At 51.3% G+C, this 13,757-nt stretch overlaps 1 long non-coding RNA gene across 1 annotated transcript; it reads left to right on the top strand.

Moving 5' to 3' along the window:
* Nucleotides 1-9,850: 9,850 nt before the first annotated feature.
* On the top strand, nucleotides 9,851-12,803 carry LOC149354712 (uncharacterized). Its single transcript, XR_016291378.1, has 3 exons — nucleotides 9,851-10,682; nucleotides 10,750-10,866; nucleotides 12,622-12,803. It is a non-coding gene; the product is annotated as an uncharacterized LOC149354712 (long non-coding RNA).
* The last annotated feature ends 954 nt before the right edge of the window (nucleotides 12,804-13,757 follow it).

Genomic DNA, 13,757 nt, shown 5'->3' with positions numbered 1-13,757 from the left:
CTTAGTTGCATTTGTGTTATAAAACTCAGAGAATTTCACACGCAAATTGAAAGCGTACTGTAGCTTAGTAGTCCAATTTTTATTATGCTTGTTCGACAACTCAAAGCTTGCTGCTCCGTCCAACACTTCTAAGCGCCTATTTTCCAACGGAAGCTGTCGCCTCAGGCAGACTGGCAAAACGAACGGCTCAAGATGCGTCACAAATACAAATGACGTCAAACTGGGCTGACGAAACTTTGACCGCCACAGATAGCACTTCGTTGCAGAGCGATGCACGCTGCAGAATAATAATAGGTATAGACGCAGGAAGCTGTCGTCATCTGGCGGCTCCTACGGGAGAGCGTGCACAGAAGCAGAGGAGTTGATTTCACAAGATATAGGTATTTTTAGAGCGCAGCTCTTAAGGCTGGTTCACTCGTGGGCATTCGGCGGCGGGAGCGAGCGAAATCCTATGCCGCCAAAGTGCTGCCTCGTTCATGCTACTCGGCCACCTCGTCGCTGTTCGTTGTCTGTGTGGATATTAATCGACGCTGCCTACGTAGTACCGTAAGCTAATGCTTACGTACGCTAAACGCGGCTAGTATACGGAGCATTTCGCCATTTCTCACATTATCACTTTTGTTTAGTTCAGAGTATGCGAACAGAGACGTACCGGTAAGTTCAGCCTAGTGGCGCCATCCGATCTTTAGGACGGGAACCATTGTTGACAACAAACCGACGGTCCTATTAAGCCTAAAAGCGGTGGAATCGTCAGTTTAAACAAAAAAATGGCTGAGGCTTAGCTAAGGTTAAGCCTAGTCAGATGCGAAGCATATTGGTGGCTAGGCTTGGTAATACATGGCTTTCCTTGGTTGAATACTTGGTCATTTTAATACAACCACTAGAAGCCTTCGTGGTGGGGGAAGACAACGGCATGGCTACAACGGAACGCCGACTAACCCCGAGACGCGCGTTGGCTGACCGCCTGGATTGCCACGGAAGCCGCGTCTGCCTGCCCGGTGGAGCGAGCGTTTCACCTACACCGAGTGTGAACGCGCGTTCGAAATGCGCGGGAATGCCGCTCGAGGACATTCCGGCGTCTGTGCGATGGCATCGTTCTCCCTCTCCCAGCACGTGACGGCGATCTGTCGTGACGTCATGTGTCACGTGGTATGTCACGTGGTGTGACGTCACTGTACCACGTGGTCTGCACGGCGTGCAACCACAGCGACGGCGCGAGGTGGACCCCCGTTACAGAGGCTAGAAGGTTTTCCTAGTGTCGCGTCGTGGAGGCAATTACTAGGCTGAGCTTTCCCACATTTCACCCCCCCCCCCTTCTCCCAGCGCACTACCGCGGCAATAATCACTATTATTAGTGTCGCGACCGAGCCGGCGCAGCTGAAATAACTTGCTATGCTCAAGGCAGATGGCGCTGCCGCCCGCTGGCGTGCGGGCGGGCGCAAGAAGCCCCTATGGGTAGTGCTCGCTGGTTCAGTCGGTTGATCGTGTGTGGGTTGCTATCACTGCTTTGACAAGGCGTTAAAGTGTTAAAGACGGTGCAAACACTGGCATAGGTTCTCTTCTCATTTAGATTCGACACGGACTAGCTGTAACACCGACAGTGTGCCGCGGCAGGAGCAAATGCAAGCGTCACGTCGGGCCTCACCTACTGCGCCGTAAAGAAGCGTAAAAACGGATTTTGTACATGATACCGAAATGAGAAAAGGAAGCGGCACAAATTGCAGGGTGGAACGTCTTTATTACACAAGGTTCCCTGACAACAATGTACAGGGTCGTCCACTCTTAGTTTGAATGCGCTAGTGCGTGACCGTGCTCTTTAGACGGTCACTGCGTCCGAAACGGCTGCGCTTCGAAACGAAGTGGCAGATGACGCGAGGCACCACGTCCAGGTACACCTTCTCCTGCGCCACTTTGCTGCGATGAGCGACTGTGTCGCACGCGGTGGCCCTCAGAAGTGTGCGGCCATGCGCTAGCGGGTTCTAACTAAGAGTGGACGACCCTGTACTAATGCCTTTTTTTGTGCGAAGTGCCATGTGCGAGGCTACTGACAGCGCCTCATTTTCAGCAACTTTTTCTTTTCGCGCTGCGCGCCGCGCTCTTTGTTTACCGACTTTACAAGGAAATGCATCCTAGTCAAGGCGTAAAACTTGACCACTTCTGTCGTAATTCGACGTCCATGCTCCGCGCAGCCCACACCTTGAAGCTCACGTCCCTGAAGAAAATGCAGAAAGCTGACCATGCTATCTGCGTATAGCTCATTGCGGCTGAAAACACCGTAAATGCGTCCTCAAGCTTAGCTATGAGCTGTTCAGTTGGCCTTGATGGATAAACTAAGCCTCCATGGTCAAAATTTCGAGTAAGTGAGGCATTGTTGTTTGACTCGGCTTGCAAAGGCGAAGTGCTGAAACAAGTTGCACATTCGGGGCAAGGAAATCTTTTAAGGATTTTTCTGACAACATACCCAGCTACATAAAAAATTAGTCTGCTGTCAGTTTTTTTGTCTACACAGCCCTGATGATCGCTCAGGCTGCTGTGCTCCGGAGGGCGCCACCAGCGCCACCGTGATCGGCTGTGCGCACACCGAGCTCCAGCAAAATCACGTCTACGTCCAGGTTCCTGACCTCGGATCGCCACCAACCGTTCTACAGGAGCGCTACTTCATCGCCTGTACGCCTGGTAACCAAAATTCCAAGCGTTCTGCGCCGTTTTTTGGCACATCAGCATCTGGCTGGCCGCCCACGCCGGGCGCGCTAAGCCAAGCCTACATCTGCACCGCCGGGGCAACGCCCCCCGCTCGCCAGCATGCTCGCAGCCGGAACGGCGGGGAGCTCGCCTAGCCAGTCAGCAGCCCAGGCGCTGAATCACAAGCACTGTGCTCCCGCGGCGCCCCGGCAAGCCACCGCAGCCACGATCGTCATGAAATTTGCGAACCACCTCAACCTCGGCAACACTTTATTCCCTGTGCTCTGTCGGTCCGTCATGGATTCCGCCCGCCTAACCAAGACTGAACGTTAGAATACCTACATCAAACTCCGCACCTCGCAAAACATCCTGGCCATCGATACCCACCGCCCAGCCGCTGCGGACAAGCTGCTCCAACTCAAGCAAGTTTCACTGAACAACATACAGTACGAAGTCACCTCGTACGTAGCTAACGACCCCCTTAACGCCCGTGGTCTTATACACGGCATCACCATGGACTTTACCGAAGACGACTTTGCCGCTAACCTTCGTGTTGACGGCACCCGACTCCTAAGCGCCCGCCGTCTCGGACGTACCAACACACTTCTGCTCACCGTCGAAGGGCCCCGTCTACCACGCTATGCCGTCTTCTACAGCGGAGTGTACCGCGTCTACCCGCAAAAGCCGCACAGCAAACAATGCACGCATTGTCACGCCATAGGACACCGTGCCGACGTCTGTCCTAACAAGCCTAGCCTTGTTCGGTGCTCGATTTGCAGCCAACCGTTTCCTCCTGACCAAGACCCAACGACTATCCCACACGAATGTGAACCACATTGCTGGAACTGCAAGGGCGACCACACACCGTCTCATCCTGAATGCCCCGCAAGGAAAGACGCCGACGCTGCAGTCCTAAAGTGGCACCGCGCCCAACGACGCCATCGCGTCCGCGCCGCCCCTCCACCCCCTAAAGCCGACGCGACCATCTGGCCGCCCCTGCCTACCTCGAACCGCTACGAGGCCCTTCAGCTCTCCTGCAGCAGCAGCAGCAACAGCCCGGGGCACGAGACCGCGCAAAGAAGTCAATCTCGAACCAAGCCCTCTGCCAAGCGGCCACCGTCCACCACTTCTGGTGCGGCAACCAGCACCTCCACCTCCTCTACTAAACCGCAAGCTTCCGTGATGCAGTCACAGACTCCACCAAGTCACCAGGTGAGCGGTCCATCTCCCACATCCATCGCACCCCCTCTCCCGTCCTTCCAAAACCGGTTTTACTCACGCCCCTCCACACCTACTCCACTTTCACCCCTCCCTACCGACAACGCTATTGCTCTCATACAGCAATCCCTTGCTCCCGTCCTATTGGCCTTACAACAACTGACGGCTCGCGTCGAGCAACTAGAGCACCATCTCCTCTTCCTCGCGTCCTCTGCCCCACCCTCTCCCGACGCAGACTCCAATGCTCCCCCTCGAAAGCGCGCAAGCGCCCCTCTAGTGCCTAACCTCGACACAATGGAGGAAGACCGGCATGATGAGTGATATCATGCGACACACATCCCCACCCCAAAACCCTCTAATTATTTGGCAGTGGAACTGCCGCGGTTTTCGTCGCAAGAAAAATGCCCTCTTGCAACACATGCAGATTACTGGCGTTAACCCAGACGTTATCGCACTGCAGGAAACGCACGGTGCCTTTTCTCTGCCAGGTTACGACCATTTTACTCAGCCAAGTATAGTCATGAAGAGAAAAGGACATCAAACGCCCCCTCCTCCGCCGACTTTGACGGTTACATACATACGGCGCACGATACCCACCATTCAGGAAGATACATCCCACCTCAACTCCGGGACGAAAGAGCATGTCCTGACACACTCCACCTATCAGGGTCACCGTATCACGATTTTAAACTGCTACTGGACTCCCTCCGACTCCAAAACCAGCATCCCACCTTTGCATACGGCCCTTCCTGCCTCTAATGTCCCTACTACTTTCGTCCTTCTTGGTGACTTCAACTGCCCACACCCTGCATGGGGATACGACCGTACTTCAGCCTCCGGACGAAAACTCGACCGCTTCGCCAGTATTCATCACCTCACCCTCCTGAATGACACGTTCATGCCTACACGTCTAGGATGTGGAGCACAATCCGACACAAACCCCGACCTCGCATGGATTCGCAGCGATCTCCGCGCTTCTTGGAGTAATACGGGTGACACGATGGGGAGTGATCACTGTATTCTTCAGATAACGCTCACGTCCCAGCGACCCTCCAGACCACCCGGAACACATCTACCTCCCACTATGCTCGTAGACTGGCCAAAGGCTCGGCCGGCCCTCGACTCCTTATCAGTCTCACTCGAGGACCCCGAAAAATGATGTAGCGCCATTATGGAGACCGTCTCCCAACACACCAAACATATCCACCGATCTCCCGACTATCCATACATTGACACACACCTACTTGGGCTATGGAAACAACGTCGCCGGGCCATAAAAGCTTGGCGCAACTGTAGATCTAGCCACGCATTGAAAAGAAAAGTTGCTGAACTAACGCAAGCAGCCCAAGAATACGCTGACCAACTAGCCACGAACAACTGGCTTCAGCTCTGTGATGACATGGTCGAGAGACTCCACACTCCATAAGTCTGGCACATTATGCGCACCCTACTTGGACAGGGTAAACCTCGTAACACACTTCAAAAGCTACAGTTGGCCCTCTCCGTCTCACAAGAAGAGCTGGTTGAGCAAATCCGAAATCAATTTTACCCATCCTCTACTTCTCCTGCCAGCTCCCCGTCATACCCTTACACCGAAGAAGAAGCAGACGAACAAGGAATGAATTCCGACTTTACATTCGCCGAACTTCAGGCTGCTCTACGCTCCCTTAAGCGAAACACAGCACCCGGCCCAGATAAAGTTACCTATGGTATACTCCGTAATCTCCCCGATTCAAAACTAGACGAACTTATTCAGATTATTAATACTGTTTGGCGCTCCGGGAAAATTCCCGCTGCATGGAAAGAGGCACACGTAATTATGATTCCGAAACCAGGAAAATCCTCTGCGCTCATCACTAACCTCCGACCTATATCCATGACTTCTTGCCTAGGGAAGCTGATGGAGAAGATGGCCCTTACCCGCCTCGAATGGCACCTGCATACCAATCGCTGTCTTGCTCCCACTATGGTCGGATTCCGCGCCCACGTATGCACACAAGACATTGGACGGCAAATCTATGAGGATTTGTACGCCTTCCCAAGCAGCGCACAGCTTCGAGTTTTGACCGGCGTGGATATCAAAAAGGCTTTTGATAATGTCGCCCACTCCGCAATTCTCACCAACCTGGCAGACACTCGCCCTGGGGTCCGCATGTTCAACTACATCAAAGACTTTCTTACAGACAGGACCCTCCGAATCATTGGCCCCGACGGCACACCTTCCGCCCCCTTTCCCCTCACCGCAGGTACACCACAGGGATCCATTCTTTCACCTATGCTTTTCAACTTGGCAATGAAAGAACTGCCCCGAAAACTCGCTGAAATTCCTGGCCTACGCCACGCTATATATGCGGATGATATCTCTCTCTGGTCTACCACAGGAAACGCCGGGTAACTAGAATCCACTTTGCAGCAAGGCCTCGACGTCGTTCAGGAGCATGCACGCCGCATAGGTATGAGTTGTTCCGCCGAAAAGTCGGAATACATCGTGGTTTCTAACGCTCCTCAAAAAACCGCTTCTTCTTACCGCGAACTCATTCAACTCTCTCTCGCGCAAACCCCTATTCCCCGACGGAGCCACATCAAGATCCTTGGCTTCACTTTTCAACAAGATGGCAAGTGCAACGTGTGGCTTAGCCAACTCCTGCAACAACTGAACCAAATTCGCCACATGCTGTCCCGCATATCTCGTCAAAAGCATGGACTCAGAGAACACGAACTCCGTCGAGTTATAGAAGCACTCGTTTATTCGAGGGTCATGTACGCCTACCCCTATCAACGCCTCACATCCTCTCAAGTAAGCAAACTGGAAGCCTCTCTGCGTCGCTTCACTCGATTAGCCATGGGAGTTCCCATCTACGCCGCAAATGCTCTGATCGCAGACGCCGCCATTTTCAACTCCCTCGAAGAACGCGCAGCAGCACACCACCGAGCCCAGATACACCGTCTCTCTACCTCCGAGCAAGGCAGAGACCTCCTCAGCCTTTTCGGACACACCATTTCCCAACTACCCCCGCTTCAACCATCTGCTCCCCCGTGGAAAAGCCTCCCGCGTCTTACTGTAAAACCCATTCCACGCCACATGTCTCCAACGATAAACCCCGGGCGGCGTGAAGCACTGGCGAACCATTTACCCGTACTGGGCCACGACACTTACTATACCGATGCCCATATCCTCGAGCACCAAGTAGTTACTGCAGTAGTCGGCCCTCGAAGCACCTCCACACATCTCCACACAGGAGTGCCCTCCTCAACCGACGCAGAAACTCTGGCCATAGCAGAGGCGATTACGCTTCACGACCACCTGTCCTCCACCATCACCATACGTGCAGACTCTCAGGCTGCCATACGCTCATTCGAATCTCAAAAACTCCCTCCCCATATCCTAGACACTTTGCTGCAATACCTAACAGCCCACCCTACGCTCCATGTCCGCCTTGAATGGATTCCTGGTCATCAAGGTATACCGGAGAATGAGCTTGCTCATGCTCTGGCCCGTGAAAAAATACCACCGGGCCCTCCGACTGCCTGGCCAGCCCATTATAATCCCAAGGCAGACCGCGCTACACACCGACAGGACCGCCGCGAACACCTTCGCAATTTGCGGCACATGCGACGAACCCTTCCGTCACCCTCCCATTTCCTTTGCCGTGCTGACGCCTCTCTAATTCGACAGGCACAGACTAACTCCCTTCCCTGCGAACTGTATTCCCACTATATCCTTCATAAACCTGGCAAACCCGCCTGTCTCGTGTGCGGAGAGCATCCCTCCAACATTCATACATATTGGTTATGCCCCCGCGCAACTAACTCTCCCACCATACCTTCCTCGCATACCTTGCCTCCCCCCTTTCACCTCACGCGGGCCCGATGGACCGCTCCACCAACCTCTCTGCAGCCCACCCTCTGGCCGCTCCTCGCCGCCCACATCCGACGCATCCAAGGGACACGTGGCCCTACTCTGCCACCGCCGATAAATAGCGCCCACCAAACGGGCAACTAAGAAGGCTCGGACTTGAGCTGAAAAATAAAAGTTATCTCTCTCTCTCTGCTGTGCTCCTCGAGCAGCTCTGCAGCAGAAGCGAAGTTTCCGCCATCCAGTAAATTATCGACAAGTTCAGTTATGCGTTCATTTTTTTTCTTTGGGAACATCAGATGGTTGCAAGAGGGCAGTCACGACTTCCGCAGGTACGTTTGCTCCTTTTGGAGGCTTTGCGAGGCTGTAGAAAGAAAGGTTGTTGATAATTATCAAAAACTGCCCCACAGTTGGATGATCATTGCAACCGAAGCACTGGCGCACAATCCCAAATACATTCTCCATCCTGTCTTGGCTTAGGTTTGCAGTCAACAAGTACTTGTATTGCAGCGACGTGGTCAGGTATTTTACAAGCGACAGTGTGCTTTGCATCGTTACACGCAGGCCAAGGGCAGTTCCTGCACTTAAAAAGCCGCCACCATACTGTGCAGCATGTTCCTCCCATTCCTTGAGAAAAACAATGAACTCATTCAAAAACTGTGCACTTCTTGAATCAGCACGAAGGCCTTTTGATGGGATTCTAGTCTCTAGATGACATTATAAAAATTAGTCTTTCCATTAGTTTTACAAACCGTTCTGTCGGTTCGATGTTTCTGACGTTGTCCCTTTGCAAATGGTCCCGGTAAAAGAAAATACCCTTTAGTACCTCCTGACTGAACAGCTGAAGTGCAAGGTTTACTCGCATTTTTTCGAATGCGTTTGGATGCACATGTGATTGCGTGATGTGTGGCATCACCTTCAATGTCACAAATCGCCCGCGCGCATTTGCCAACTGGCTGGGCGAACGGCGCGGCGTGTATAGCGCGCCAAAAGCCGCACGCCTGGCAGCTGCAGCGCCACCTACGCTGTGCATCCAAACCGGTTTCACAGGGGCCCCTTGAAACGGCGGCCGTTCACGACACTAGGAAAACCTTCTAGCCTCTGTACCCCCGTCTTCCTCTGTCGTGACGTCATGTGTCACGTGGTATGTCACGTGGTGTGATGTCACTGTACCACGTGGTCTGCACGGCGTGCAACCACAGCGACGGCGCGAAATGGACCCTCGTCTTCCTCTGTCGTGACGTCATGTGTCACGTGGTATGTCACGTGGTGTGACGTCACTGTACCACGTGGTCTGCATGGCGTGCAACCACAGCGACGGCGCGAGGTGGACCCCGTCTTCCTCTGTCATGACGTCATGTGTCACGTGGTATGTCACGTGGTGTGACGTCACTGTACCACGTGGTGTGCACGGCGCGTAACCACGGCGAAGGGCTGTAGTGTACCTCTAGTAATATGCTTCGCATAAAAATAAAGCAAATTTATCACATACTTGTTTTCTTATAGGCGAGATGAGGCGAAGCGAAAGACCGGAGTCCGATTTATTGCCTGTGAACATGCTGAAAAAGGCAGTAACACCGACGAATCCATTCCGACGCGAGGCGTCCTGCTTCGAAGGGCACCGCCATGTTTTTCACCGCGGGAATGCGACTTCCCACTCGCCGTCCTGTTGGCCGATGCGGAATTTTTTCCGGCTGCAGAAATCGGTCCTGGACCGATCGGGTTTTCCGCTGGGTTTTTCGGCGGAATCTCTACTGCGGCGGCGGATTCCGTGGCGTAACACATCACCTGCAGGTCACCCGGTCCCCTTGTAGGTGGCAGCAGGTCGTCGCACAGCGTAATGCCACCTCCTACGGCGAAAGCGGAGGAATGGACAGCTAGACGGTGGTTGCCACGGGAAGATCTCGAAGGGTGGCACTTAAATACGTGAAGAGCTGCGCTCAAACTTCGCTTTACCGACTGTCGTAATCATCTGTGCATTTTTTTTCTTTACGTTATTGACTTCAAGTTGGGTGCAGCGGCCCATACACGAGTGCGGCCCTTATCCCGATATAGAGACCAACACCGTGTTTACAAAAAAAAGGGGAGTTCCACACTGTAAACACAAATAAGCCCAAATAGGAATATAAATGGCTAGTGTCCGCTTTTAAACTCCTTATTGAAAATTGCGCAATCGACTTTAAGTAGTAAAAAAGAGGAAATCCTCCTTTTTTACTGCCGTCGCGAAATCGAGGAGTAAAATAAAGCATTTACATGATTTTACTACTTTTCCAAGAAGGAGTATGTCGGCTTCAATACTCCTTCAGGCCCTTTATGCACTCCTTAGTGTCTGCCCGCCGCCTAGTGGCAGCTGCCGGTTCGCTGCACTTGCAGGTGACGACGCCGGCTCTGTCGTCGCTGCCTGCTCGCCTGTGCTTTTGCTGCTTCACGCACGTTTGTCATGTTACAAGACACCGGATCGCCGCAACCTCGCGCACCAAGGTGCGCCACAGACAGTGCCTGTGAAGCCCCCAGTGTATTCGGAGAACGCTTGGTGTTGCATCGCCTGCGACGGCAGTCTGCGAGAGGCTTAGCCAGCCGAGCTCAGCCGAGCCAACATGGCGGTGTGTGACGCGTCGACCTCCCCGAAGCCGCCAGTTTGCCACCCGCTCCTTTGCGCGCTCTTGTCGTGACGTAAGACTGGACATCATCGACCTTAGCAGCAACGTGCTGCAATGAACGTCTCACTCAAGCCAGCAATATGTGCAGAAGCAGCGGCTAGTCATTCATTGTCTACGCAGCATACAAGTGTTGGCTGCTGCCGTTTCGCCGCGCCGACATGGCGATGTGTGTGTGACGCACCAGTTTTCTCGACATCGTCGGCCCCTCGTTCTTTCGCTGTATTGCAAGAATACTAAAGACCGGATTATCATCGTCGTGTGTTCTGGTAAGCAGTATTAAACTCTCCTTTGATGCCATAGACGCGCATGCACTTAACGCCGCTCCCTTTTCAGTGTGCGTAGACTTGCTGTGAACCACGGGTGCGCCGAGATGAAAGGCTTAACGAGAACAGCAAAACAGCAAAGGCTTCATTGTGGTCCGGTGGAGCCAACTCACACAGCAGGCATGAAGTAAGTATCTGAGAAATTTGTTGTTGCATGCGGCTGAAAAAAAGAGTGTGGCACTGCAGTCGTGGCTGTTACGCTAACATGTACAGCTGGAAGTACGGTCAGTTCTTCTAGGGACCAAATTTTCTTCATGCGTTCACGCCCCATGAATGTGGAAAAGCTGTACAGGCAATGACAGGTGAAAATGCACAGCCTTGGGGTCTGTGAATTTTTGTCACGTTATTACAAACAGTGCTGAGAACCGTGCCCTAATCGGTTGCTTCCTTTCCTGTGTTTTAAGAGGGCCTTGTTATGCAAACAAAGCAAGCGATTTTATTCTTTTCAGTCATAGCACAGGACATGGCGACGCCTTAGCGCTCACGGAGATTAGCTAAACTGTTACATTTTCCGAGTTGGTGGCATCTTAACGTTGCAGCGATTTTCGGCAGCGGACATGAGGTTTCAACCATACTGAACGCTGCCTTTTCTGGATGGTTAGGCGTCTAGTTCCAAAATGTGGTATCTTGTAAGCTCTTCGCATTTGAAAAATGTTAAAAGAAGTTTCCACTTCGCGTGCAGTTTCCGAACACATTCCATTATGTGAAACTCGTGGAGGCAAGCGTTCCGGTTCAGACTGCTGATCCCAGGAAGGCAGCGAAAGAAAAAGAATAAAGCTTACGCCACTGTACGAGATCCCCTGCTCGTGCTGGACGTAGTACATTGGCGAAAGCCAAGCATTTCCCAGAAAAACTGAAGCAGCACAAAGCGGATGCCAAACAAATGAACAAGGAAGGAAACGCGGGTTGACAAGACTGACTTCGAGGGAACTATCCTTGCATCAACTGTCTACGATCGGTGACCCGGCGGATGACTAACAGAAGGCTTAAAAAAGGCAAGCTGTGACTCACTCGCAGTCACACCTGCTGAAAGAACCAAGAAGATTCCCAAACATGTTTTTTTTTTTTCTGGTTGGCGTTCTTTCCCGAAAGTATATTCCTTACCCAGCCAGATAGACCTGTCTAGAATGTTTTCTTTTGAACCCTGGCCACGAATGTGAGGGCAAAGCTTAACAGAAGACAGGTGGCGGCGGGAGGGTGGGTCTGGTGGTAGCTTTCTATTCCTAACAATGCCTGCTATGTCAGTCACCCTTGCCCTGCCTTTGGCCTATACACAGAATGAGGACGTCCTGAAAATGCGTAGCTGCGGGCTCTCCCATCAAGGAAATTGCATGTAAGCTTCCGCTGCGTGTATGCAAAGCGCTGTCTTTTGTTTGCATGTTTTGATTTCAGTAATTGGTTCTGATATGGTGCCTGAAAAGCATGAGGAACCTCTGACAAGTAAAAAAAAATTATATCTCGAGGCCTCTTTCGGTGCAGGAACGCAGCCAAAGGCAGCGCGAATGCGCAAGTGCCTCAGTAAGACCATTTTATTTTTTTTTAGTTTTATGCTTTGCGGAAAAAATGTTCCCTATCGATGCTGCTTCCCATTCGCCGTATTGCCTTAACGTTTACGAAAGCGGCTCTCTGGAATTTGTGATTCCCTGAAAACCGCGTTTAGCCGCTGTCATCCGACAGGGTACAGGTATGTATTAGCTAGTTGATTACCTACTATGTTCTGCTAGCTAATCTTTTGTCATGAAAAAACGTTTAAACTTCAATAATACCTACTTTATTGAAAAGTGCACTCTGAACGGTTGACTTCTACACTTGAAGCACGTCATACTTCAAGCTTAGAGGTGCAATTCCACTGATGCATTTGTTTTTCTAATCTTTCTTTCAGAAGGAGCCTGTATGTTGACAGCGAAGCATTTCAAGGTTCCCTCCTTGCTTTCAAGTGTGGCATCTCTATTTTCATTCCTTTGGGTATTTAAATTATGTACCCAAAGACAGCGTGGGTTAAGACACTCTTCTTTTCTACAGGGGCCAAGACGTTGGTTCTCTCTAACCGTCGAAAGCAAGCTGCAGAACACATGTCTCAAATGTTTTGTACCCAATAAAATATTGTTTGAACTAAATCACTGTAAGTTCATCGACGCATTTATCCTGGAATATCAAGCTCTAAAATGAGCCTTCCATACGAATACTTTATTTCAAATCGGCTTCCGCATCAAGTGAAGTAATATACTCATCTGGGAATCATAAATGTAACCCTATAGTAAGAAAAATTTCTCCAAAAATTTCCTGTCAAAACTACTTAAAAGGAACAGGCACGTACTCCTGAAATGTACTATAAAAGTAGCTGCAAAGGAGTATATAATACTTCTATTAATTGCCATGCTAACTCCTTTGTGATCACAACTTTACTCCTAAATAAACTCCCGTCTGCAGAGCGGTAACACTTTACTCCTTCTAGCACTCCGAAAGTATCCCTTCCAGCAGAGGAGTAGACGATATACTCCTATTCTGAGGAGTATAAAAACCCCTTTTCGGGAGTGCGCTACGCGATGAGCCATTTACTCCTATCCGGGTGTTTTTCGGTTTGCAGTGCAGCAGCCGGCAGTTCCAGCAGAAGTATGCGTAGTACCCCTATTAATACTTGGAAGCAAAACTTTCCAAACCAGTTTTTGATTTCACAGTACACCTGTCATGTCGTCCCTTCGTGAAGAACAAGCAAGTTCATCCTAAAGCAGAATCTGAAAGTATGAAGCTTCATTTGGAAGGCGATGTATTTTATAAAACACCGCGAACGCGAAACGGGCTCATGGGAGTGGCACGCCGCTGGAGGTAGAAGCGGCTGCGCGACGCATAGAACCATATGAGAGCAAACTTACCCAGTTATATTTCTCGTTTGACAGAGCACCCATGAAAGCGCCTGTTTGTTAACAGTTGTCGAGTGCTTTGAAGAAGATTGTGACAAAGTACTATTCGTTATTTGGAAGCTATATTTTTTGCGCTTTGAATCCGTATACACCACCA

The sequence above is a fragment of the Amblyomma mixtum genome, chromosome 3 (assembly GCF_055824585.1).
Source record: "Amblyomma mixtum isolate Tamu chromosome 3, ASM5582458v1, whole genome shotgun sequence".
Lineage (NCBI taxonomy): Eukaryota > Metazoa > Arthropoda > Arachnida > Ixodida > Ixodidae > Amblyomma > Amblyomma mixtum.
Note: the sequence above shows the minus strand (reverse complement) of the source record. Positions and strands in the feature narration are given on the sequence as shown.